At 48.5% G+C, this 22,689-nt stretch overlaps 30 non-coding genes across 30 annotated transcripts; 19 read left to right on the top strand and 11 right to left on the bottom strand.

Annotated features, from left to right (window-relative positions):
• Positions 1-316: 316 nt before the first annotated feature.
• Positions 317-388, top strand: Trnaq-uug. The gene has a single exon. It is a non-coding gene; the product is annotated as a tRNA-Gln (tRNA).
• A 1,135-nt stretch (positions 389-1,523) lies between these two features.
• Trnaq-uug lies at positions 1,524-1,595 on the top strand. The gene has a single exon. It is a non-coding gene; the product is annotated as a tRNA-Gln (tRNA).
• Positions 1,596-2,102: 507 nt separating this feature from the next.
• On the bottom strand, positions 2,103-2,174 carry Trnap-ugg. Its single transcript has one exon. It is a non-coding gene; the product is annotated as a tRNA-Pro (tRNA).
• A 557-nt stretch (positions 2,175-2,731) lies between these two features.
• Positions 2,732-2,803, top strand: Trnaq-uug. Its single transcript has one exon. It is a non-coding gene; the product is annotated as a tRNA-Gln (tRNA).
• Positions 2,804-3,938: 1,135 nt separating this feature from the next.
• Positions 3,939-4,010, top strand: Trnaq-uug. Its single transcript has one exon. It is a non-coding gene; the product is annotated as a tRNA-Gln (tRNA).
• A 507-nt stretch (positions 4,011-4,517) lies between these two features.
• Trnap-ugg lies at positions 4,518-4,589 on the bottom strand. The gene has a single exon. It is a non-coding gene; the product is annotated as a tRNA-Pro (tRNA).
• Positions 4,590-5,146: 557 nt separating this feature from the next.
• On the top strand, positions 5,147-5,218 carry Trnaq-uug. The gene has a single exon. It is a non-coding gene; the product is annotated as a tRNA-Gln (tRNA).
• A 507-nt stretch (positions 5,219-5,725) lies between these two features.
• On the bottom strand, positions 5,726-5,797 carry Trnap-ugg. Its single transcript has one exon. It is a non-coding gene; the product is annotated as a tRNA-Pro (tRNA).
• A 557-nt stretch (positions 5,798-6,354) lies between these two features.
• On the top strand, positions 6,355-6,426 carry Trnaq-uug. Its single transcript has one exon. It is a non-coding gene; the product is annotated as a tRNA-Gln (tRNA).
• Positions 6,427-6,933: 507 nt separating this feature from the next.
• Trnap-ugg lies at positions 6,934-7,005 on the bottom strand. Its single transcript has one exon. It is a non-coding gene; the product is annotated as a tRNA-Pro (tRNA).
• Positions 7,006-7,562: 557 nt separating this feature from the next.
• Positions 7,563-7,634, top strand: Trnaq-uug. The gene has a single exon. It is a non-coding gene; the product is annotated as a tRNA-Gln (tRNA).
• Positions 7,635-8,769: 1,135 nt separating this feature from the next.
• Positions 8,770-8,841, top strand: Trnaq-uug. The gene has a single exon. It is a non-coding gene; the product is annotated as a tRNA-Gln (tRNA).
• Positions 8,842-9,348: 507 nt separating this feature from the next.
• Positions 9,349-9,420, bottom strand: Trnap-ugg. The gene has a single exon. It is a non-coding gene; the product is annotated as a tRNA-Pro (tRNA).
• Positions 9,421-9,977: 557 nt separating this feature from the next.
• Trnaq-uug lies at positions 9,978-10,049 on the top strand. Its single transcript has one exon. It is a non-coding gene; the product is annotated as a tRNA-Gln (tRNA).
• Positions 10,050-10,556: 507 nt separating this feature from the next.
• On the bottom strand, positions 10,557-10,628 carry Trnap-ugg. The gene has a single exon. It is a non-coding gene; the product is annotated as a tRNA-Pro (tRNA).
• Positions 10,629-11,185: 557 nt separating this feature from the next.
• Positions 11,186-11,257, top strand: Trnaq-uug. The gene has a single exon. It is a non-coding gene; the product is annotated as a tRNA-Gln (tRNA).
• A 1,135-nt stretch (positions 11,258-12,392) lies between these two features.
• Positions 12,393-12,464, top strand: Trnaq-uug. Its single transcript has one exon. It is a non-coding gene; the product is annotated as a tRNA-Gln (tRNA).
• Positions 12,465-13,594: 1,130 nt separating this feature from the next.
• Positions 13,595-13,666, top strand: Trnaq-uug. Its single transcript has one exon. It is a non-coding gene; the product is annotated as a tRNA-Gln (tRNA).
• A 500-nt stretch (positions 13,667-14,166) lies between these two features.
• Positions 14,167-14,238, bottom strand: Trnap-ugg. Its single transcript has one exon. It is a non-coding gene; the product is annotated as a tRNA-Pro (tRNA).
• Positions 14,239-14,795: 557 nt separating this feature from the next.
• Positions 14,796-14,867, top strand: Trnaq-uug. Its single transcript has one exon. It is a non-coding gene; the product is annotated as a tRNA-Gln (tRNA).
• A 1,136-nt stretch (positions 14,868-16,003) lies between these two features.
• Trnaq-uug lies at positions 16,004-16,075 on the top strand. Its single transcript has one exon. It is a non-coding gene; the product is annotated as a tRNA-Gln (tRNA).
• A 500-nt stretch (positions 16,076-16,575) lies between these two features.
• Trnap-ugg lies at positions 16,576-16,647 on the bottom strand. The gene has a single exon. It is a non-coding gene; the product is annotated as a tRNA-Pro (tRNA).
• Positions 16,648-17,204: 557 nt separating this feature from the next.
• Trnaq-uug lies at positions 17,205-17,276 on the top strand. The gene has a single exon. It is a non-coding gene; the product is annotated as a tRNA-Gln (tRNA).
• Positions 17,277-17,783: 507 nt separating this feature from the next.
• Trnap-ugg lies at positions 17,784-17,855 on the bottom strand. Its single transcript has one exon. It is a non-coding gene; the product is annotated as a tRNA-Pro (tRNA).
• Positions 17,856-18,412: 557 nt separating this feature from the next.
• Trnaq-uug lies at positions 18,413-18,484 on the top strand. The gene has a single exon. It is a non-coding gene; the product is annotated as a tRNA-Gln (tRNA).
• Positions 18,485-18,991: 507 nt separating this feature from the next.
• Positions 18,992-19,063, bottom strand: Trnap-ugg. Its single transcript has one exon. It is a non-coding gene; the product is annotated as a tRNA-Pro (tRNA).
• A 557-nt stretch (positions 19,064-19,620) lies between these two features.
• Trnaq-uug lies at positions 19,621-19,692 on the top strand. The gene has a single exon. It is a non-coding gene; the product is annotated as a tRNA-Gln (tRNA).
• A 1,135-nt stretch (positions 19,693-20,827) lies between these two features.
• Trnaq-uug lies at positions 20,828-20,899 on the top strand. The gene has a single exon. It is a non-coding gene; the product is annotated as a tRNA-Gln (tRNA).
• A 1,130-nt stretch (positions 20,900-22,029) lies between these two features.
• On the top strand, positions 22,030-22,101 carry Trnaq-uug. The gene has a single exon. It is a non-coding gene; the product is annotated as a tRNA-Gln (tRNA).
• Positions 22,102-22,608: 507 nt separating this feature from the next.
• Positions 22,609-22,680, bottom strand: Trnap-ugg. Its single transcript has one exon. It is a non-coding gene; the product is annotated as a tRNA-Pro (tRNA).
• Between the last annotated feature and the right edge of the window lie 9 nt (positions 22,681-22,689).

The following is a 22,689-nucleotide window of genomic DNA, read 5'->3' as shown; positions in this document are numbered from 1 at the left end:
TCTGTGTCAGCACGCAGTTTTCGACAGTACTCTGTGTCCATAGCTGTTTTCATAGCTAGGCTGCTTCCAGCACGAAGCATCCGCCATACGAAAGTGGCTGTTTCGCGATTTTGATTACCTGATCCTTCGACATCACTTCATGTACGAATACTGGCAAGAATTCCCGCTACATTCGAAGGTGCTCCTTCCACTTCCAGCCTACTTGGTTGCTTCATTAGCCACGCAAACACTTCCTGAGGACCATACGTGTAATAACATCGCATCTTATCGGCTTAATTACATGATACCACTGAATTTAAGAGCGCTACAGGCATCCGGTTCCATGGTGTAATGGTTAGCACTCTGGACTTTGAATCCAGCGATCCGAGTTCGAGTCTCGGTGGAACCTGCCGCTGGGTTTTGCGATCGTTTCTAGAAATGTGTACGAGCCGGTGGTTGGAATTGTATATGCAGAAATTTAACTAGGATCATGAAATGCAAAGTGTTAATAGCAGTCCACACGTGAGTGGGGAGCGCTCCAAATGCTTATGCTTTTGCTACTAGGATTAATAACGAGACGTAAGGGGTTCAACTGCGAGAAGACGACCTCAGCAGTTCCTCCCCGCAGGAAAGACATCTCACCGTTTTGGGTGCTGCATGCGCATGCATTTACCAAACTTGCATGCGATGTACTAGTTCCTGGGGAACGAATAGAATCGTTGTACGTGCCAGTCTTTACGTATAGATATAAGTAAGCGGAGACGGCTTAATCCTGCCACGTAGATTGCTTTCCATAAGACGCACCTGAGAGTCTCATGGGCCGGTGGCCCGACATGCTGTTTGTCCTGCTGCATGGCTTACTTTCAGAGACTCGCACGTTTATCGTAGTGCTGGGTTGTCGCGAAAGTGAAAAGTAGGGCCTGTCCGGGATTTGACCCTGGACCTCCTGCACCCAAAGCAGGAATCATACCCCTAGACCAACAGGCCGCACAAGTAAGCAAGTCTGCACCCCTCCACCTACTGAGATCTTGCCGCACTTGCTAGTTGCAGCATCCTAGCTGGACCATTTTCTCAAAGAGGTTTCTTAATCTGACACCTACAACATGCGCTGTGCTGAACACCAGTGTATGTGAATGCTGAAAGAGCTGCTTGAGTTGTGTGACAGTATTTCGACCGTGTGAAGTGCAAATGTTATCGTGACACGAACAATCCGCCCACTACGTAGCGTTCTGTGTCAGCACGCAGTTTTCGACAGTACTCTGTGTCCATAGCTGTTTTCATAGCTAGGCTGCTTCCAGCACGAAGCATCCGCCATACGAAAGTGGCTGTTTCGCGATTTTGATTACCTGATCCTTCGACATCACTTCATGTACGAATACTGGCAAGAATTCCCGCTACATTCGAAGGTGCTCCTTCCACTTCCAGCCTACTTGGTTGCTTCATTAGCCACGCAAACACTTCCTGAGGACCATACGTGTAATAACATCGCATCTTATCGGCTTAATTACATGGTACCACAGAATTTACGAGCGCTACAGGCATCCGGTTCCATGGTGTAATGGTTAGCACTCTGGACTTTGAATCCAGCGATCCGAGTTCGAGTCTCGGTGGAACCTGCCGCTGTGTTTTGCGATCGTTTCTAGAAATGTGTACGAGCCGGTGGTTGGAATTGTATATGCAGAAATTTAACTAGGATCATGAAATGCAAAGTGTTAATAGCAGTCCACACGTGAGTGGGGAGCGCTCCAAATGCTTATGCTTTTGCTACTAGGATTAATAACGAGACGTAAGGGGTTCAACTGCGAGAAGACGACCTCAGCTGTTCCTCCCCGCAGGAAAGACATCTCACCGTTTTGGGTGCTGCATGCGCATGCATTTACCAAACTTGCATGCGATGTACTAGTTCCTGGGGAACGAATAGAATCGTTGTACGTGCCAGTCTTTACGTATAGATATAAGTAAGCGGAGACGGCTTAATCCTGCCACGTAGATTGCTTTCCATAAGACGCACCTGAGAGTCTCATGGGCCGGTGGCCCGACATGCAGTTTGTCCTGCTGCATGGCTTACTTTCAGAGACTCGCAAGTTTATCGTAGTGCTGGGTTGTAGCGAAAGTGAAAAGTAGGGCCTGTCCGGGATTTGAACCCGGGACCTCCTGCACCCAAAGCAGGAATCATACCCCTAGACCAACAGGCCGCACAAGTAAGCAAGTCTGCACCCCTCCACCTACTGAGATCTTGCCGCACTTGCTGGTTGCAGCATCCTAGCTGGACCATTTTCTCAAAGAGGTTTCTTAATCTGACACCTACAACATGCGCTGTGCTGAACACCAGTGTATGTGAATGCTGAAAGAGCTGCTTGAGTTGTGTGACAGTATTTCGACCGTGTGAAGTGCAAATGTTATCGTGACACGAACAATCCGCCCACTACGTAGCGTTCTGTGTCAGCACGCAGTTTTCGACAGTACTCTGTGTCCATAGCTGTTTTCATAGCTAGGCTGCTTCCAGCACGAAGCATCCGCCATACGAAAGTGGCTGTTTCGCGATTTTGATTACCTGATCCTTCGACATCACTTCATGTACGAATACTGGCAAGAATTCCCGCTACATTCGAAGGTGCTCCTTCCACTTCCAGCCTACTTGGTTGCTTCATTAGCCACGCAAACACTTCCTGAGGACCATACGTGTAATAACATCGCATCTTATCGGCTTAATTACATGATACCACTGAATTTAAGAGCGCTACAGGCATCCGGTTCCATGGTGTAATGGTTAGCACTCTGGACTTTGAATCCAGCGATCCGAGTTCGAGTCTCGGTGGAACCTGCCGCTGGGTTTTGCGATCGTTTCTAGAAATGTGTACGAGCCGGTGGTTGGAATTGTATATGCAGAAATTTAACTAGGATCATGAAATGCAAAGTGTTAATAGCAGTCCACACGTGAGTGGGGAGCGCTCCAAATGCTTATGCTTTTGCTACTAGGATTAATAACGAGACGTAAGGGGTTCAACTGCGAGAAGACGACCTCAGCAGTTCCTCCCCGCAGGAAAGACATCTCACCGTTTTGGGTGCTGCATGCGCATGCATTTACCAAACTTGCATGCGATGTACTAGTTCCTGGGGAACGAATAGAATCGTTGTACGTGCCAGTCTTTACGTATAGATATAAGTAAGCGGAGACGGCTTAATCCTGCCACGTAGATTGCTTTCCATAAGACGCACCTGAGAGTCTCATGGGCCGGTGGCCCGACATGCTGTTTGTCCTGCTGCATGGCTTACTTTCAGAGACTCGCACGTTTATCGTAGTGCTGGGTTGTCGCGAAAGTGAAAAGTAGGGCCTGTCCGGGATTTGACCCTGGACCTCCTGCACCCAAAGCAGGAATCATACCCCTAGACCAACAGGCCGCACAAGTAAGCAAGTCTGCACCCCTCCACCTACTGAGATCTTGCCGCACTTGCTAGTTGCAGCATCCTAGCTGGACCATTTTCTCAAAGAGGTTTCTTAATCTGACACCTACAACATGCGCTGTGCTGAACACCAGTGTATGTGAATGCTGAAAGAGCTGCTTGAGTTGTGTGACAGTATTTCGACCGTGTGAAGTGCAAATGTTATCGTGACACGAACAATCCGCCCACTACGTAGCGTTCTGTGTCAGCACGCAGTTTTCGACAGTACTCTGTGTCCATAGCTGTTTTCATAGCTAGGCTGCTTCCAGCACGAAGCATCCGCCATACGAAAGTGGCTGTTTCGCGATTTTGATTACCTGATCCTTCGACATCACTTCATGTACGAATACTGGCAAGAATTCCCGCTACATTCGAAGGTGATCCTTCCACTTCCAGCCTACTTGGTTGCTTCATTAGCCACGCAAACACTTCCTGAGGACCATACGTGTAATAACATCGCATCTTATCGGCTTAATTACATGATACCACTGAATTTAAGAGCGCTACAGGCATCCGGTTCCATGGTGTAATGGTTAGCACTCTGGATTTTGAATCCAGCGATCCGAGTTCGAGTCTCGGTGGAACCTGACGCTGTGTTTTGCGATCGTTTCTAGAAATGTGTACGACCCGGTGGTTGGAATTGTATATGCAGAAATTTAACTAGGATCATGAAATGCAAAGTGTTAATAGCAGTCCACACGTGAGTGGGGAGCGCTCCAAATGCTTATGCTTTTGCTACTAGGATTAATAACGAGACGTAAGGGGTTCAACTGCGAGAAGACGACCTCAGCTGTTCCTCCCCGCAGGAAAGACATCTCACCGTTTTGGGTGCTGCATGCGCATGCATTTACCAAACTTGCATGCGATGTACTAGTTCCTGGGGAACGAATAGAATCGTTGTACGTGCCAGTCTTTACGTATAGATATAAGTAAGCGGAGACGGCTTAATCCTGCCACGTAGATTGCTTTCCATAAGACGCACCTGAGAGTCTCATGGGCCGGTGGCCCGACATGCAGTTTGTCCTGCTGCATGGCTTACTTTCAGAGACTCGCAAGTTTATCGTAGTGCTGGGTTGTAGCGAAAGTGAAAAGTAGGGCCTGTCCGGGATTTGAACCCGGGACCTCCTGCACCCAAAGCAGGAATCATACCCCTAGACCAACAGGCCGCACAAGTAAGCAAGTCTGCACCCCTCCACCTACTGAGATCTTGCCGCACTTGCTGGTTGCAGCATCCTAGCTGGACCATTTTCTCAAAGAGGTTTCTTAATCTGACACCTACAACATGCGCTGTGCTGAACACCAGTGTATGTGAATGCTGAAAGAGCTGCTTGAGTTGTGTGACAGTATTTCGACCGTGTGAAGTGCAAATGTTATCGTGACACGAACAATCCGCCCACTACGTAGCGTTCTGTGTCAGCACGCAGTTTTCGACAGTACTCTGTGTCCATAGCTGTTTTCATAGCTAGGCTGCTTCCAGCACGAAGCATCCGCCATACGAAAGTGGCTGTTTCGCGATTTTGATTACCTGATCCTTCGACATCACTTCATGTACGAATACTGGCAAGAATTCCCGCTACATTCGAAGGTGCTCCTTCCACTTCCAGCCTACTTGGTTGCTTCATTAGCCACGCAAACACTTCCTGAGGACCATACGTGTAATAACATCGCATCTTATCGGCTTAATTACATGATACCACTGAATTTAAGAGCGCTACAGGCATCCGGTTCCATGGTGTAATGGTTAGCACTCTGGACTTTGAATCCAGCGATCCGAGTTCGAGTCTCGGTGGAACCTGCCGCTGGGTTTTGCGATCGTTTCTAGAAATGTGTACGAGCCGGTGGTTGGAATTGTATATGCAGAAATTTAACTAGGATCATGAAATGCAAAGTGTTAATAGCAGTCCACACGTGAGTGGGGAGCGCTCCAAATGCTTATGCTTTTGCTACTAGGATTAATAACGAGACGTAAGGGGTTCAACTGCGAGAAGACGACCTCAGCAGTTCCTCCCCGCAGGAAAGACATCTCACCGTTTTGGGTGCTGCATGCGCATGCATTTACCAAACTTGCATGCGATGTACTAGTTCCTGGGGAACGAATAGAATCGTTGTACGTGCCAGTCTTTACGTATAGATATAAGTAAGCGGAGACGGCTTAATCCTGCCACGTAGATTGCTTTCCATAAGACGCACCTGAGAGTCTCATGGGCCGGTGGCCCGACATGCAGTTTGTCCTGCTGCATGGCTTACTTTCAGAGACTCGCAAGTTTATCGTAGTGCTGGGTTGTAGCGAAAGTGAAAAGTAGGGCCTGTCCGGGATTTGAACCCGGGACCTCCTGCACCCAAAGCAGGAATCATACCCCTAGACCAACAGGCCGCACAAGTAAGCAAGTCTGCACCCCTCCACCTACTGAGATCTTGCCGCACTTGCTGGTTGCAGCATCCTAGCTGGACCATTTTCTCAAAGAGGTTTCTTAATCTGACACCTACAACATGCGCTGTGCTGAACACCAGTGTATGTGAATGCTGAAAGAGCTGCTTGAGTTGTGTGACAGTATTTCGACCGTGTGAAGTGCAAATGTTATCGTGACACGAACAATCCGCCCACTACGTAGCGTTCTGTGTCAGCACGCAGTTTTCGACAGTACTCTGTGTCCATAGCTGTTTTCATAGCTAGGCTGCTTCCAGCACGAAGCATCCGCCATACGAAAGTGGCTGTTTCGCGATTTTGATTACCTGATCCTTCGACATCACTTCATGTACGAATACTGGCAAGAATTCCCGCTACATTCGAAGGTGCTCCTTCCACTTCCAGCCCACTTGGTTGCTTCATTAGCCACGCAAACACTTCCTGAGGACCATACGTGTAATAACATCGCATCTTATCGGCTTAATTACATGATACCACTGAATTTAAGAGCGCTACAGGCATCCGGTTCCATGGTGTAATGGTTAGCACTCTGGACTTTGAATCCAGCGATCCGAGTTCGAGTCTCGGTGGAACCTGCCGCTGGGTTTTGCGATCGTTTCTAGAAATGTGTACGAGCCGGTGGTTGGAATTGTATATGCAGAAATTTAACTAGGATCATGAAATGCAAAGTGTTAATAGCAGTCCACACGTGAGTGGGGAGCGCTCCAAATGCTTATGCTTTTGCTACTAGGATTAATAACGAGACGTAAGGGGTTCAACTGCGAGAAGACGACCTCAGCAGTTCCTCCCCGCAGGAAAGACATCTCACCGTTTTGGGTGCTGCATGCGCATGCATTTACCAAACTTGCATGCGATGTACTAGTTCCTGGGGAACGAATAGAATCGTTGTACGTGCCAGTCTTTACGTATAGATATAAGTAAGCGGAGACGGCTTAATCCTGCCACGTAGATTGCTTTCCATAAGACGCACCTGAGAGTCTCATGGGCCGGTGGCCCGACATGCAGTTTGTCCTGCTGCATGGCTTACTTTCAGAGACTCGCAAGTTTATCGTAGTGCTGGGTTGTAGCGAAAGTGAAAAGTAGGGCCTGTCCGGGATTTGAACCCGGGACCTCCTGCACCCAAAGCAGGAATCATACCCCTAGACCAACAGGCCGCACAAGTAAGCAAGTCTGCACCCCTCCACCTACTGAGATCTTGCCGCACTTGCTGGTTGCAGCATCCTAGCTGGACCATTTTCTCAAAGAGGTTTCTTAATCTGACACCTACAACATGCGCTGTGCTGAACACCAGTGTATGTGAATGCTGAAAGAGCTGCTTGAGTTGTGTGACAGTATTTCGACCGTGTGAAGTGCAAATGTTATCGTGACACGAACAATCCGCCCACTACGTAGCGTTCTGTGTCAGCACGCAGTTTTCGACAGTACTCTGTGTCCATAGCTGTTTTCATAGCTAGGCTGCTTCCAGCACGAAGCATCCGCCATACGAAAGTGGCTGTTTCGCGATTTTGATTACCTGATCCTTCGACATCACTTCATGTACGAATACTGGCAAGAATTCCCGCTACATTCGAAGGTGCTCCTTCCACTTCCAGCCCACTTGGTTGCTTCATTAGCCACGCAAACACTTCCTGAGGACCATACGTGTAATAACATCGCATCTTATCGGCTTAATTACATGATACCACTGAATTTAAGAGCGCTACAGGCATCCGGTTCCATGGTGTAATGGTTAGCACTCTGGACTTTGAATCCAGCGATCCGAGTTCGAGTCTCGGTGGAACCTGCCGCTGGGTTTTGCGATCGTTTCTAGAAATGTGTACGAGCCGGTGGTTGGAATTGTATATGCAGAAATTTAACTAGGATCATGAAATGCAAAGTGTTAATAGCAGTCCACACGTGAGTGGGGAGCGCTCCAAATGCTTATGCTTTTGCTACTAGGATTAATAACGAGACGTAAGGGGTTCAACTGCGAGAAGACGACCTCAGCAGTTCCTCCCCGCAGGAAAGACATCTCACCGTTTTGGGTGCTGCATGCGCATGCATTTACCAAACTTGCATGCGATGTACTAGTTCCTGGGGAACGAATAGAATCGTTGTACGTGCCAGTCTTTACGTATAGATATAAGTAAGCGGAGACGGCTTAATCCTGCCACGTAGATTGCTTTCCATAAGACGCACCTGAGAGTCTCATGGGCCGGTGGCCCGACATGCTGTTTGTCCTGCTGCATGGCTTACTTTCAGAGACTCGCACGTTTATCGTAGTGCTGGGTTGTCGCGAAAGTGAAAAGTAGGGCCTGTCCGGGATTTGACCCTGGACCTCCTGCACCCAAAGCAGGAATCATACCCCTAGACCAACAGGCCGCACAAGTAAGCAAGTCTGCACCCCTCCACCTACTGAGATCTTGCCGCACTTGCTAGTTGCAGCATCCTAGCTGGACCATTTTCTCAAAGAGGTTTCTTAATCTGACACCTACAACATGCGCTGTGCTGAACACCAGTGTATGTGAATGCTGAAAGAGCTGCTTGAGTTGTGTGACAGTATTTCGACCGTGTGAAGTGCAAATGTTATCGTGACACGAACAATCCGCCCACTACGTAGCGTTCTGTGTCAGCACGCAGTTTTCGACAGTACTCTGTGTCCATAGCTGTTTTCATAGCTAGGCTGCTTCCAGCACGAAGCATCCGCCATACGAAAGTGGCTGTTTCGCGATTTTGATTACCTGATCCTTCGACATCACTTCATGTACGAATACTGGCAAGAATTCCCGCTACATTCGAAGGTGCTCCTTCCACTTCCAGCCTACTTGGTTGCTTCATTAGCCACGCAAACACTTCCTGAGGACCATACGTGTAATAACATCGCATCTTATCGGCTTAATTACATGGTACCACAGAATTTACGAGCGCTACAGGCATCCGGTTCCATGGTGTAATGGTTAGCACTCTGGACTTTGAATCCAGCGATCCGAGTTCGAGTCTCGGTGGAACCTGCCGCTGTGTTTTGCGATCGTTTCTAGAAATGTGTACGAGCCGGTGGTTGGAATTGTATATGCAGAAATTTAACTAGGATCATGAAATGCAAAGTGTTAACAGCAGTCCACACGTGAGTGGGGAGCGCTCCAAATGCTTATGCTTTTGCTACTAGGATTAATAACGAGACGTAAGGGGTTCAACTGCGAGACGACGACCTCAGCTGTTCCTCCCCGCAGGAAAGACATCTCACCGTTTTGGGTGCTGCATGCGCATGCATTTACCAAACTTGCATGCGATGTACTAGTTCCTGGGGAACGAATAGAATCGTTGTACGTGCCAGTCTTTACGTATAGATATAAGTAAGCGGAGACGGCTTAATCCTGCCACGTAGATTGCTTTCCATAAGACGCACCTGAGAGTCTCATGGGCCGGTGGCCCGACATGCAGTTTGTCCTGCTGCATGGCTTACTTTCAGAGACTCGCAAGTTTATCGTAGTGCTGGGTTGTCGCGAAAGTGAAAAGTAGGGCCTGTCCGGGATTTGAACCCGGGACCTCCTGCACCCAAAGCAGGAATCATACCCCTAGACCAACAGGCCGCACAAGTAAGCAAGTCTGCACCCCTCCACGTACTGAGATCTTGCCGCACTTGCTAGTTGCAGCATCCTAGCTGGACCATTTTCTCAAAGAGGTTTCTTAATCTGACACCTACAACATGCGCTGTGCTGAACACCAGTGTATGTGAATGCTGAAAGAGCTGCTTGAGTTGTGTGACAGTATTTCGACCGTGTGAAGTGCAAATGTTATCGTGACACGAACAATCCGCCCACTACGTAGCGTTCTGTGTCAGCACGCAGTTTTCGACAGTACTCTGTGTCCATAGCTGTTTTCATAGCTAGGCTGCTTCCAGCACGAAGCATCCGCCATACGAAAGTGGCTGTTTCGCGATTTTGATTACCTGATCCTTCGACATCACTTCATGTACGAATACTGGCAAGAATTCCCGCTACATTCGAAGGTGATCCTTCCACTTCCAGCCTACTTGGTTGCTTCATTAGCCACGCAAACACTTCCTGAGGACCATACGTGTAATAACATCGCATCTTATCGGCTTAATTACATGATACCACTGAATTTAAGAGCGCTACAGGCATCCGGTTCCATGGTGTAATGGTTAGCACTCTGGATTTTGAATCCAGCGATCCGAGTTCGAGTCTCGGTGGAACCTGACGCTGTGTTTTGCGATCGTTTCTAGAAATGTGTACGACCCGGTGGTTGGAATTGTATATGCAGAAATTTAACTAGGATCATGAAATGCAAAGTGTTAATAGCAGTCCACACGTGAGTGGGGAGCGCTCCAAATGCTTATGCTTTTGCTACTAGGATTAATAACGAGACGTAAGGGGTTCAACTGCGAGAAGACGACCTCAGCTGTTCCTCCCCGCAGGAAAGACATCTCACCGTTTTGGGTGCTGCATGCGCATGCATTTACCAAACTTGCATGCGATGTACTAGTTCCTGGGGAACGAATAGAATCGTTGTACGTGCCAGTCTTTACGTATAGATATAAGTAAGCGGAGACGGCTTAATCCTGCCACGTAGATTGCTTTCCATAAGACGCACCTGAGAGTCTCATGGGCCGGTGGCCCGACATGCAGTTTGTCCTGCTGCATGGCTTACTTTCAGAGACTCGCAAGTTTATCGTAGTGCTGGGTTGTAGCGAAAGTGAAAAGTAGGGCCTGTCCGGGATTTGAACCCGGGACCTCCTGCACCCAAAGCAGGAATCATACCCCTAGACCAACAGGCCGCACAAGTAAGCAAGTCTGCACCCCTCCACCTACTGAGATCTTGCCGCACTTGCTGGTTGCAGCATCCTAGCTGGACCATTTTCTCAAAGAGGTTTCTTAATCTGACACCTACAACATGCGCTGTGCTGAACACCAGTGTATGTGAATGCTGAAAGAGCTGCTTGAGTTGTGTGACAGTATTTCGACCGTGTGAAGTGCAAATGTTATCGTGACACGAACAATCCGCCCACTACGTAGCGTTCTGTGTCAGCACGCAGTTTTCGACAGTACTCTGTGTCCATAGCTGTTTTCATAGCTAGGCTGCTTCCAGCACGAAGCATCCGCCATACGAAAGTGGCTGTTTCGCGATTTTGATTACCTGATCCTTCGACATCACTTCATGTACGAATACTGGCAAGAATTCCCGCTACATTCGAAGGTGCTCCTTCCACTTCCAGCCTACTTGGTTGCTTCATTAGCCACGCAAACACTTCCTGAGGACCATACGTGTAATAACATCGCATCTTATCGGCTTAATTACATGATACCACTGAATTTAAGAGCGCTACAGGCATCCGGTTCCATGGTGTAATGGTTAGCACTCTGGACTTTGAATCCAGCGATCCGAGTTCGAGTCTCGGTGGAACCTGCCGCTGGGTTTTGCGATCGTTTCTAGAAATGTGTACGAGCCGGTGGTTGGAATTGTATATGCAGAAATTTAACTAGGATCATGAAATGCAAAGTGTTAATAGCAGTCCACACGTGAGTGGGGAGCGCTCCAAATGCTTATGCTTTTGCTACTAGGATTAATAACGAGACGTAAGGGGTTCAACTGCGAGAAGACGACCTCAGCAGTTCCTCCCCGCAGGAAAGACATCTCACCGTTTTGGGTGCTGCATGCGCATGCATTTACCAAACTTGCATGCGATGTACTAGTTCCTGGGGAACGAATAGAATCGTTGTACGTGCCAGTCTTTACGTATAGATATAAGTAAGCGGAGACGGCTTAATCCTGCCACGTAGATTGCTTTCCATAAGACGCACCTGAGAGTCTCATGGGCCGGTGGCCCGACATGCTGTTTGTCCTGCTGCATGGCTTACTTTCAGAGACTCGCACGTTTATCGTAGTGCTGGGTTGTCGCGAAAGTGAAAAGTAGGGCCTGTCCGGGATTTGACCCTGGACCTCCTGCACCCAAAGCAGGAATCATACCCCTAGACCAACAGGCCGCACAAGTAAGCAAGTCTGCACCCCTCCACCTACTGAGATCTTGCCGCACTTGCTAGTTGCAGCATCCTGGCTGGACCATTTTCTCAAAGAGGTTTCTTAATCTGACACCTACAACATGCGCTGTGCTGAACACCAGTGTATGTGAATGCTGAAAGAGCTGCTTGAGTTGTGTGACAGTATTTCGACCGTGTGAAGTGCAAATGTTATCGTGACACGAACAATCCGCCCACTACGTAGCGTTCTGTGTCAGCACGCAGTTTTCGACAGTACTCTGTGTCCATAGCTGTTTTCATAGCTAGGCTGCTTCCAGCACGAGGCATCCGCCATACGAAAGTGGCTGTTTCGCCATTTTGATTACCTGATCCTTCGACATCACTTCATGTACGAATACTGGCAAGAATTCCCGCTACATTCGAAGGTGCTCCTTCCACTTCCAGCCTACTTGGTTGCTTCATTAGCCACGCAAACACTTCCTGAGGACCATACGTGTAATAACATCGCATCTTATCGGCTTAATTACATGATACCACTGAATTTACGAGCGCTACAGGCATCCGGTTCCATGGTGTAATGGTTAGCACTCTGGACTTTGAATCCAGCGATCCGAGTTCGAGTCTCGGTGGAACCTGCCGCTGTGTTTTGCGATCGTTTCTAGAAATGTGTACGAGCCGGTGGTTGGAATTGTATATGCAGAAATTTAACTAGGATCATGAAATGCAAAGTGTTAATAGCAGTCCACACGTGAGTGGGGAGCGCTCCAAATGCTTATGCTTTTGCTACTAGGATTAATAACGAGACGTAAGGGGTTCAACTGCGAGAAGACGACCTCAGCTGTTCCTCCCCGCAGGAAAGACATCTCACCGTTTTGGGTGCTGCATGCGCATGCATTTACCAAACTTGCATGCGATGTACTAGTTCCTGGGGAACGAATAGAATCGTTGTACGTGCCAGTCTTTACGTATAGATATAAGTAAGCGGAGACGGCTTAATCCTGCCACGTAGATTGCTTTCCATAAGACGCACCTGAGAGTCTCATGGGCCGGTGGCCCGACATGCAGTTTGTCCTGCTGCATGGCTTACTTTCAGAGACTCGCAAGTTTATCGTAGTGCTGGGTTGTAGCGAAAGTGAAAAGTAGGGCTTGTCCGGGATTTGAACCCGGGACCTCCTGCACCCAAAGCAGGAATCATACCCCAACAGGCCGCACAAGTAAGCAAGTCTGCACCCCTCCACCTACTGAGATCTTGCCGCACTTGCTAGTTGCAGCATCCTGGCTGGACCATTTTCTCAAAGAGGTTTCTTAATCTGACACCTACAACATGCGCTGTGCTGAACACCAGTGTATGTGAATGCTGAAAGAGCTGCTTGAGTTGTGTGACAGTATTTCGACCGTGTGAAGTGCAAATGTTATCGTGACACGAACAATCCGCCCACTACGTAGCGTTCTGTGTCAGCACGCAGTTTTCGACAGTACTCTGTGTCCATAGCTGTTTTCATAGCTAGGCTGCTTCCAGCACGAAGCATCCGCCATACGAAAGTGGCTGTTTCGCCATTTTGATTACCTGATCCTTCGACATCACTTCATGTACGAATACTGGCAAGAATTCCCGCTACATTCGAAGGTGCTCCTTCCACTTCCAGCCTACTTGGTTGCTTCATTAGCCACGCAAACACTTCCTGAGGACCATACGTGTAATAACATCGCATCTTATCGGCTTAATTACATGATACCACTGAATTTACGAGCGCTACAGGCATCCGGTTCCATGGTGTAATGGTTAGCACTCTGGACTTTGAATCCAGCGATCCGAGTTCGAGTCTCGGTGGAACCCGACGCTGTGTTTTGCGATCGTTTCTAGAAATGTGTACGAGCCGGTGGTTGGAATTGTATATGCAGAAATTTAACTAGGATCATGAAATGCAAAGTGTTAATAGCAGTCCACACGTGAGTGGGGAGCGCTCCAAATGCTTATGCTTTTGCTACTAGGATTAATAACGAGACGTAAGGGGTTCAACTGCGAGAAGACGACCTCAGCTGTTCCTCCCCGCAGGAAAGACATCTCACCGTTTTGGGTGCTGCATGCGCATGCATTTACCAAACTTGCATGCGATGTACTAGTTCCTGGGGAACGAATAGAATCGTTGTACGTGCCAGTCTTTACGTATAGATATAAGTAAGCGGAGACGGCTTAATCCTGCCACGTAGATTGCTTTCCATAAGACGCACCTGAGAGTCTCATGGGCCGGTGGCCCGACATGCAGTTTGTCCTGCTGCATGGCTTACTTTCAGAGACTCGCAAGTTTATCGTAGTGCTGGGTTGTCGCGAAAGTAGGGCCTGTCCGGGATTTGAACCCGGGACCTCCTGCACCCAAAGCAGGAATCATACCCCTAGACCAACAGGCCGCACAAGTAAGCAAGTCTGCACCCCTCCACCTACTGAGATCTTGCCGCACTTGCTAGTTGCAGCATCCTAGCTGGACCATTTTCTCAAAGAGGTTTCTTAATCTGACACCTACAACATGCGCTGTGCTGAACACCAGTGTATGTGAATGCTGAAAGAGCTGCTTGAGTTGTGTGACAGTATTTCGACCGTGTGAAGTGCAAATGTTATCGTGACACGAACAATCCGCCCACTACGTAGCGTTCTGTGTCAGCACGCAGTTTTCGACAGTACTCTGTGTCCATAGCTGTTTTCATAGCTAGGCTGCTTCCAGCACGAAGCATCCGCCATACGAAAGTGGCTGTTTCGCGATTTTGATTACCTGATCCTTCGACATCACTTCATGTACGAATACTGGCAAGAATTCCCGCTACATTCGAAGGTGCTCCTTCCACTTCCAGCCTACTTGGTTGCTTCATTAGCCACGCAAACACTTCCTGAGGACCATACGTGTAATAACATCGCATCTTATCGGCTTAATTACATGGTACCACTGAATTTACGAGCGCTACGGGCATCCGGTTCCATGGTGTAATGGTTAGCACTCTGGACTTTGAATCCAGCGATCCGAGTTCGAGTCTCGGTGGAACCTGCCGCTGTGTTTTGCGATCGTTTCTAGAAATGTGTACGAGCCGGTGGTTGGAATTGTATATGCAGAAATTTAACTAGGATCATGAAATGCAAAGTGTTAACAGCAGTCCACACGTGAGTGGGGAGCGCTCCAAATGCTTATGCTTTTGCTACTAGGATTAATAACGAGACGTAAGGGGTTCAACTGTGAGACGACGACCTCAGCAGTTCCTCCCCGCAGGAAAGACATCTCACCGTTTTGGGTGCTGCATGCGCATGCATTTACCAAACTTGCATGCGATGTACTAGTTCCTGGGGAACGAATAGAATCGTTGTACGTGCCAGTCTTTACGTATAGATATAAGTAAGCGGAGACGGCTTAATCCTGCCACGTAGATTGCTTTCCATAAGACGCACCTGAGAGTCTCATGGGCCGGTGGCCCGACATGCAGTTTGTCCTGCTGCATGGCTTACTTTCAGAGACTCGCAAGTTTATCGTTGTGCTGGGTTGTCGCGAAAGTGAAAAGTAGGGATTGGCCGGGATTTGAACCCGGGACCTCCTGCACCCAAAGCAGGAATCATACCCCTAGACCAACAGGCCGCACAAGTAAGCAAGTCTGCACCCCTCCACCTACTGAGATCTTGCCGCACTTGCTAGTTGCAGCATCCTAGCTGGACCATTTTCTCAAAGAGGTTTCTTAATCTGACACCTACAACATGCGCTGTGCTGAACACCAGTGTATGTGAATGCTGAAAGAGCTGCTTGAGTTGTGTGACAGTATTTCGACCGTGTGAAGTGCAAATGTTATCGTGACACGAACAATCCGCCCACTACGTAGCGTTCTGTGTCAGCACGCAGTTTTCGACAGTACTCTGTGTCCATAGCTGTTTTCATAGCTAGGCTGCTTCCAGCACGAAGCATCCGCCATACGAAAGTGGCTGTTTCGCGATTTTGATTACCTGATCCTTCGACATCACTTCATGTACGAATACTGGCAAGAATTCCCGCTACATTCGAAGGTGCTCCTTCCACTTCCAGCCTACTTGGTTGCTTCATTAGCCACGCAAACACTTCCTGAGGACCATACGTGTAATAACATCGCATCTTATCGGCTTAATTACATGATACCACTGAATTTACGAGCGCTACAGGCATCCGGTTCCATGGTGTAATGGTTAGCACTCTGGACTTTGAATCCAGCGATCCGAGTTCGAGTCTCGGTGGAACCTGCCGCTGTGTTTTGCGATCGTTTCTAGAAATGTGTACGAGCCGGTAGTTGGAATTGTATATGCAGAAATTTAACTAGGATCATGAAATGCAAAGTGTTAATAGCAGTCCACACGTGAGTGGGGAGCGCTCCAAATGCTTATGCTTTTGCTACTAGGATTAATAACGAGACGTAAGGGGTTCAACTGCGAGAAGACGACCTCAGCTGTTCCTCCCCGCAGGAAAGACATCTCACCGTTTTGGGTGCTGCATGCGCATGCATTTACCAAACTTGCATGCGATGTACTAGTTCCTGGGGAACGAATAGAATCGTTGTACGTGCCAGTCTTTACGTATAGATATAAGTAAGCGGAGACGGCTTAATCCTGCCACGTAGATTGCTTTCCATAAGACGCACCTGAGAGTCTCATGGGCCGGTGGCCCGACATGCAGTTTGTCCTGCTGCATGGCTTACTTTCAGAGACTCGCAAGTTTATCGTAGTGCTGGGTTGTCGCGAAAGTAGGGCCTGTCCGGGATTTGAACCCGGGACCTCCTGCACCCAAAGCAGGAATCATACCCCTAGACCAACAGGCCGCACAAGTAAGCAAGTCTGCACCCCTCCACCTACTGAGATCTTGCCGCACTTGCTAGTTGCAGCATCCTAGCTGGACCATTTTCTCAAAGAGGTTTCTTAATCTGACACCTACAACATGCGCTGTGCTGAACACCAGTGTATGTGAATGCTGAAAGAGCTGCTTGAGTTGTGTGACAGTATTTCGACCGTGTGAAGTGCAAATGTTATCGTGACACGAACAATCCGCCCACTACGTAGCGTTCTGTGTCAGCACGCAGTTTTCGACAGTACTCTGTGTCCATAGCTGTTTTCATAGCTAGGCTGCTTCCAGCACGAAGCATCCGCCATACGAAAGTGGCTGTTTCGCGATTTTGATTACCTGATCCTTCGACATCACTTCATGTACGAATACTGGCAAGAATTCCCGCTACATTCGAAGGTGCTCCTTCCACTTCCAGCCTACTTGGTTGCTTCATTAGCCACGCAAACACTTCCTGAGGACCATACGTGTAATAACATCGCATCTTATCGGCTTAATTACATGGTACCACTGAATTTACGAGCGCTACGGGCATCCGGTTCCATGGTGTAATGGTTAGCACTCTGGACTTTGAATCCAGCGATCCGAGTTCGAGTCTCGGTGGAACCTGCCGCTGTGTTTTGCGATCGTTTCTAGAAATGTGTACGAGCCGGTGGTTGGAATTGTATATGCAGAAATTTAACTAGGATCATGAAATGCAAAGTGTTAACAGCAGTCCACACGTGAGTGGGGAGCGCTCCAAATGCTTATGCTTTTGCTACTAGGATTAATAACGAGACGTAAGGGGTTCAACTGCGAGACGACGACCTCAGCAGTTCCTCCCCGCAGGAAAGACATCTCACCGTTTTGGGTGCTGCATGCGCATGCATTTACCAAACTTGCATGCGATGTACTAGTTCCTGGGGAACGAATAGAATCGTTGTACGTGCCAGTCTTTACGTATAGATATAAGTAAGCGGAGACGGCTTAATCCTGCCACGTAGATTGCTTTCCATAAGACGCACCTGAGAGTCTCATGGGCCGGTGGCCCGACATGCAGTTTGTCCTGCTGCATGGCTTACTTTCAGAGACTCGCAAGTTTATCGTTGTGCTGGGTTGTCGCGAAAGTGAAAAGTAGGGCCTGTCCGGGATTTGAACCCGGGACCTCCTGCACCCAAAGCAGGAATCATACCCCTAGACCAACAGGCCGCACAAGTAAGCAAGTCTGCACCCCTCCACCTACTGAGATCTTGCCGCACTTGCTAGTTGCAGCATCCTAGCTGGACCATTTTCTCAAAGAGGTTTCTTAATCTGACACCTACAACATGCGCTGTGCTGAACACCAGTGTATGTGAATGCTGAAAGAGCTGCTTGAGTTGTGTGACAGTATTTCGACCGTGTGAAGTGCAAATGTTATCGTGACACGAACAATCCGCCCACTACGTAGCGTTCTGTGTCAGCACGCAGTTTTCGACAGTACTCTGTGTCCATAGCTGTTTTCATAGCTAGGCTGCTTCCAACACGAAGCATCCGCCATACGAAAGTGGCTGTTTCGCGATTTTGATTACCTGATCCTTCGACATCACTTCATGTACGAATACTGGCAAGAATTCCCGCTACATTCGAAGGTGCTCCTTCCACTTCCAGCCTACTTGGTTGCTTCATTAGCCACGCAAACACTTCCTGAGGACCATACGTGTAATAACATCGCATCTTATCGGCTTAATTACATGATACCACTGAATTTACGAGCGCTACAGGCATCCGGTTCCATGGTGTAATGGTTAGCACTCTGGACTTTGAATCCAGCGATCCGAGTTCGAGTCTCGGTGGAACCTGCCGCTGTGTTTTGCGATCGTTTCTAGAAATGTGTACGAGCCGGTAGTTGGAATTGTATATGCAGAAATTTAACTAGGATCATGAAATGCAAAGTGTTAATAGCAGTCCACACGTGAGTGGGGAGCGCTCCAAATGCTTATGCTTTTGCTACTAGGATTAATAACGAGACGTAAGGGGTTCAACTGCGAGAAGACGACCTCAGCTGTTCCTCCCCGCAGGAAAGACATCTCACCGTTTTGGGTGCTGCATGCGCATGCATTTACCAAACTTGCATGCGATGTACTAGTTCCTGGGGAACGAATAGAATCGTTGTACGTGCCAGTCTTTACGTATAGATATAAGTAAGCGGAGACGGCTTAATCCTGCCACGTAGATTGCTTTCCATAAGACGCACCTGAGAGTCTCATGGGCCGGTGGCCCGACATGCAGTTTGTCCTGCTGCATGGCTTACTTTCAGAGACTCGCAAGTTTATCGTAGTGCTGGGTTGTCGCGAAAGTGAAAAGTAGGGCCTGTCCGGGATTTGAACCCGGGACCTCCTGCACCCAAAGCAGGAATCATACCCCTAGACCAACAGGCCGCACAAGTAAGCAAGTCTGCACCCCTCCACCTACTGAGATCTTGCCGCACTTGCTAGTTGCAGCATCCTAGCTGGACCATTTTCTCAAAGAGGTTTCTTAATCTGACACCTACAACATGCGCTGTGCTGAACACCAGTGTATGTGAATGCTGAAAGAGCTGCTTGAGTTGTGTGACAGTATTTCGACCGTGTGAAGTGCAAATGTTATCGTGACACGAACAATCCGCCCACTACGTAGCGTTCTGTGTCAGCACGCAGTTTTCGACAGTACTCTGTGTCCATAGCTGTTTTCATAGCTAGGCTGCTTCCAGCACGAAGCATCCGCCATACGAAAGTGGCTGTTTCGCGATTTTGATTACCTGATCCTTCGACATCACTTCATGTACGAATACTGGCAAGAATTCCCGCTACATTCGAAGGTGCTCCTTCCACTTCCAGCCTACTTGGTTGCTTCATTAGCCACGCAAACACTTCCTGAGGACCATACGTGTAATAACATCGCATCTTATCGGCTTAATTACATGATACCACTGAATTTAAGAGCGCTACAGGCATCCGGTTTCATGGTGTAATGGTTAGCACTCTGGACTTTGAATCCAGCGATCCGAGTTCGAGTCTCGGTGGAACCTGACGCTGTGTTTTGCGATCGTTTCTAGAAATGTGTACGAGCCGGTGGTTGGAATTGTATATGCAGAAATTTAACTAGGATCATGAAATGCAAAGTGTTAATAGCAGTCCACACGTGAGTGGGTAGCGCTCCAAATGCTTATGCTTTTGCTACTAGGATTAATAACGGGACGTAAGGGGTTCAACTGCGAGAAGACGACCTCAGCTGTTCCTCCCCGCAGGAAAGACATCTCACCGTTTTGGGTGCTGCATGCGCATGCATTTACCAAACTTGCATGCGATGTACTAGTTCCTGGGGAACGAATAGAATCGTTGTACGTGCCAGTCTTTACGTATAGATATAAGTAAGCGGAGACGGCTTAATCCTGCCACGTAGATTGCTTTCCATAAGACGCACCTGAGAGTCTCATGGGCCGGTGGCCCGACATGCTGTTTGTCCTGCTGCATGGCTTACTTTCAGAGACTCGCACGTTTATCGTAGTGCTGGGTTGTCGCGAAAGTGAAAAGTAGGGCCTGTCCGGGATTTGACCCTGGACCTCCTGCACCCAAAGCAGGAATCATACCCCTAGACCAACAGGCCGCACAAGTAAGCAAGTCTGCACCCCTCCACCTACTGAGATCTTGCCGCACTTGCTAGTTGCAGCATCCTAGCTGGACCATTTTCTCAAAGAGGTTTCTTAATCTGACACCTACAACATGCGCTGTGCTGAACACCAGTGTATGTGAATGCTGAAAGAGCTGCTTGAGTTGTGTGACAGTATTTCGACCGTGTGAAGTGCAAATGTTATCGTGACACGAACAATCCGCCCACTACGTAGCGTTCTGTGTCAGCACGCAGTTTTCGACAGTACTCTGTGTCCATAGCTGTTTTCATAGCTAGGCTGCTTCCAGCACGAAGCATCCGCCATACGAAAGTGGCTGTTTCGCGATTTTGATTACCTGATCCTTCGACATCACTTCATGTACGAATACTGGCAAGAATTCCCGCTACATTCGAAGGTGCTCCTTCCACTTCCAGCCTACTTGGTTGCTTCATTAGCCACGCAAACACTTCCTGAGGACCATACGTGTAATAACATCGCATCTTATCGGCTTAATTACATGGTACCACTGAATTTACGAGCGCTACAGGCATCCGGTTCCATGGTGTAATGGTTAGCACTCTGGACTTTGAATCCAGCGATCCGAGTTCGAGTCTCGGTGGAACCTGCCGCTGTGTTTTGCGATCGTTTCTAGAAATGTGTACGAGCCGGTGGTTGGAATTGTATATGCAGAAATTTAAGTAGGATCATGAAATGCAAAGTGTTAACAGCAGTCCACACGTGAGTGGGGAGCGCTCCAAATGCTTATGCTTTTGCATCTAGGATTAATAACGAGACGTAAGGGGTTCAACTGCGAGACGACGACCTCAGCTGTTCCTCCCCGCAGGAAAGACATCTCACCGTTTTGGGTGCTGCATGCGCATGCATTTACCAAACTTGCATGCGATGTACTAGTTCCTGGGGAACGAATAGAATCGTTGTACGTGCCAGTCTTTACGTATAGATATAAGTAAGCGGAGACGGCTTAATCCTGCCACGTAGATTGCTTTCCATAAGACGCACCTGAGAGTCTCATGGGCCGGTGGCCCGACATGCAGTTTGTCCTGCTGCATGGCTTACTTTCAGAGACTCGCAAGTTTATCGTAGTGCTGGGTTGTAGCGAAAGTGAAAAGTAGGGCTTGTCCGGGATTTGAACCCGGGACCTCCTGCACCCAAAGCAGGAATCATACCCCAACAGGCCGCACAAGTAAGCAAGTCTGCACCCCTCCACCTACTGAGATCTTGCCGCACTTGCTAGTTGCAGCATCCTGGCTGGACCATTTTCTCAAAGAGGTTTCTTAATCTGACACCTACAACATGCGCTGTGCTGAACACCAGTGTATGTGAATGCTGAAAGAGCTGCTTGAGTTGTGTGACAGTATTTCGACCGTGTGAAGTGCAAATGTTATCGTGACACGAACAATCCGCCCACTACGTAGCGTTCTGTGTCAGCACGCAGTTTTCGACAGTACTCTGTGTCCATAGCTGTTTTCATAGCTAGGCTGCTTCCAGCACGAAGCATCCGCCATACGAAAGTGGCTGTTTCGCCATTTTGATTACCTGATCCTTCGACATCACTTCATGTACGAATACTGGCAAGAATTCCCGCTACATTCGAAGGTGCTCCTTCCACTTCCAGCCTACTTGGTTGCTTCATTAGCCACGCAAACACTTCCTGAGGACCATACGTGTAATAACATCGCATCTTATCGGCTTAATTACATGATACCACTGAATTTACGAGCGCTACAGGCATCCGGTTCCATGGTGTAATGGTTAGCACTCTGGACTTTGAATCCAGCGATCCGAGTTCGAGTCTCGGTGGAACCTGACGCTGTGTTTTGCGATCGTTTCTAGAAATGTGTACGAGCCGGTGGTTGGAATTGTATATGCAGAAATTTAACTAGGATCATGAAATGCAAAGTGTTAATAGCAGTCCACACGTGAGTGGGGAGCGCTCCAAATGCTTATGCTTTTGCTACTAGGATTAATAACGAGACGTAAGGGGTTCAACTGCGAGAAGACGACCTCAGCTGTTCCTCCCCGCAGGAAAGACATCTCACCGTTTTGGGTGCTGCATGCGCATGCATTTACCAAACTTGCATGCGATGTACTAGTTCCTGGGGAACGAATAGAATCGTTGTACGTGCCAGTCTTTACGTATAGATATAAGTAAGCGGAGACGGCTTAATCCTGCCACGTAGATTGCTTTCCATAAGACGCACCTGAGAGTCTCATGGGCCGGTGGCCCGACATGCAGTTTGTCCTGCTGCATGGCTTACTTTCAGAGACTCGCAAGTTTATCGTAGTGCTGGGTTGTCGCGAAAGTGAAAAGTAGGGCCTGTCCGGGATTTGAACCCGGGACCTCCTGCACCCAAAGCAGGAATCATACCCCTAGACCAACAGGCCGCACAAGTA

The sequence above is a fragment of the Schistocerca americana genome, chromosome 2 (genome assembly GCF_021461395.2).
Source record: "Schistocerca americana isolate TAMUIC-IGC-003095 chromosome 2, iqSchAmer2.1, whole genome shotgun sequence".
NCBI classification, from domain to species: Eukaryota; Metazoa; Arthropoda; class Insecta; order Orthoptera; family Acrididae; genus Schistocerca; species Schistocerca americana.
This window is presented reverse-complemented; position numbering and strand designations above follow the sequence as displayed.